Source organism: Amblyomma mixtum, chromosome 10, assembly GCF_055824585.1.
Source record: "Amblyomma mixtum isolate Tamu chromosome 10, ASM5582458v1, whole genome shotgun sequence".
Lineage (NCBI taxonomy): Eukaryota > Metazoa > Arthropoda > Arachnida > Ixodida > Ixodidae > Amblyomma > Amblyomma mixtum.
Genome location: NC_143021.1, coordinates 49,969,196 through 49,971,441, shown reverse-complemented (window position 1 = coordinate 49,971,441; position 2,246 = coordinate 49,969,196). Strand labels below are relative to the sequence as shown.

The 2,246-nt window shown below is 40.7% G+C and overlaps 1 pseudogene; it reads right to left on the bottom strand.

Moving 5' to 3' along the window:
• Window positions 1-413: 413 nt before the first annotated feature.
• On the bottom strand, window positions 414-1,519 carry LOC149325755 (uncharacterized; annotated as a pseudogene).
• Window positions 1,520-2,246: the final 727 nt, after the last annotated feature.

The following is a 2,246-nucleotide window of genomic DNA, read 5'->3' as shown; positions in this document are numbered from 1 at the left end:
GATGACATGCTCCATTATCTTGCAAGGAATGCTTGTTAATGATATTGGTCGATAGTTGAGTGAAAGGTGTTTGTCGCCTGATTTGTGGAGTGGAACCACCTTACCCAATTTCCAGTCATCTGGGAGTTCACCGTCTTGTAGGGATTGCTGAAATAATTTTGACAGTATTATAGCAGAATATACTTTAGTGTTTTTCAGAATTTTACTGCTGATATTATCTGGACCGCAAGAAGAGGATAGTTTCATGTGATCTATGATAGTTATGATGCCTTCAAAATCAAAATGAATGGGATCCATTGGGAATGTGATGTGACCATTATAATCCGGTAGTGATGTGCTTGAGGAGAGATAAAATGCCTTAGCAAAAGTTTCATTAAGTACCTTAGCACTGTCGCTAATAGGGATGGGATTTGATTGTGCATCGAGAAGAGATACTGATGGCTGATCTGAACCGTTGACAGCGTTCCAGAACTTTTTTGGATCAGTTAGTAAAAGTGATGGCAGAGTAACGTTAAAATATCGCTCCTTGGCTATTTTTAACGCATTTTTGTACTCCTCAACCACACCTCTGAGTGCTGTCCAATGTTCAGGTTTTCCCGATGACTTTGCCTTGGAATATAACCGTCTTTTTTTGTTACCAAGGCGTTTTAATGACCGGGTGAACCATGGTGACCTGCCATTAGTAGTGATGATTCTTCGAGGGACATGCAATTCAGTTAGCTCATGTAGTTTGTTCTTAAATAAACACTAATTTTCATTAACAGACCTTTGGTCAGACTTTATGAGAAAGTCATCCAAAAATAGCTTAAGGCCATCATTAATTGACGTAAAATTTGCCTTAGCATAGTCGTAAATGGTTTTAGTTTTATTTCGCGATTTGTTAGACGGCAAGCTTAATTCGATAAGGAGTAGGCAATGATCGCTTAAACCTGGCAAGTAGCTTACGTCGGAAACAAGGTCTGGAGAACTAGTTAGCAAAAGGTCTAATATGCTTGAGCTTGCAAATGTCACCCTTGTAGGTTGTGTGACTACCTGTGTTAATGAAAAGGTAGAGCAAAGTGCTGAAAAACTTGTTGATTCTGATGATCCATCGTTGCCTAAATGAGTGTCTGACCAATTAATGGCAGGAAAGATAAAGTCACCAAAAAGAAAAATAGGCCGATTAGGAAACCTTGTTTGAATTATGTTAAGAATGTCATGGAGGTCATTACAGAAGCCAACGGTAGTAGATGGTGGACGGTAACATGCACAAAAGAGGAGAGCTTTGTTCTTAATCTTGATCTGGACACAAATGAACTCCAGAGTAGTTTCAAGGTTAACTTCAAAGCATTCTATATCCTCAGATACAGCGATTAAAGTGCCGCCGCCGCGGCCAGAAAGGGGGTCACAACGAAATATATGGTAACACTTTTGTGAGGAAAATACTTCGCTATTACGCACGGATTCATTGAGCCAAGTCTCTGTTAGTACGATAATATCAGCCCCCATGGTATCGGCGGTGCAGGATAAGCTGTCACGATGACAAAAAACACTGCGTATATTAGTGAAAAGGATAGAAATGATTCTAAGTGTTTGCGCAGGTCGATGCTGATCCTTATCTAGTTATCTTGGAGAAGAATGGCTTGAAGGGCTTGAGTTGGTTACAACACGTGTTGAATTGTTTTCCCGGACACTATCAGTTATAGGGCAGTACACGTAACATCTTTTCTTAAGAATAAGCTTGTTGTAGCGGAGGCTAAATGATTCTTCGGGCTCAGTTTGCTTTGCGAATTGAACAAGTTTCTTCCGCGCATGCCTGGTGGCCTGAGAAAAATCTTCGCTAATCGAGACGTCTGAATCTTTCAATTTTGTCGTTGCACCGAAAACTCTTTCCCTGATTTTGTGATGCGAAAATTTGACCAGTATTGGTCGAGTTTCCTCTGGTCCAGCCGTACCAATTCTATGGGCGCGCTCAATGTCCATTTCAGCTAAGGTTACAGACATTTCGTCTTCAATAATTTCCCGTACCTTTTTCTCAGATTCAGCCCATGATTCAGTCGATACGTCTGGAACATTGAAAAACACCAGATTTTCCCTTCGAGACCTATCCTCTAAATCGTTTAAACGAATTTTAAGCTTCTCATTTTCGTCCAGTGCCATTTCAGCATTTTCTTTCACCGTCGCCAAATCTTCACGAACTTCATCTAGAAGCTCCAGTTTATCTTCAACCGAATTAAGGCGTATCGAAAGGTCTGCAATCTGTCCGC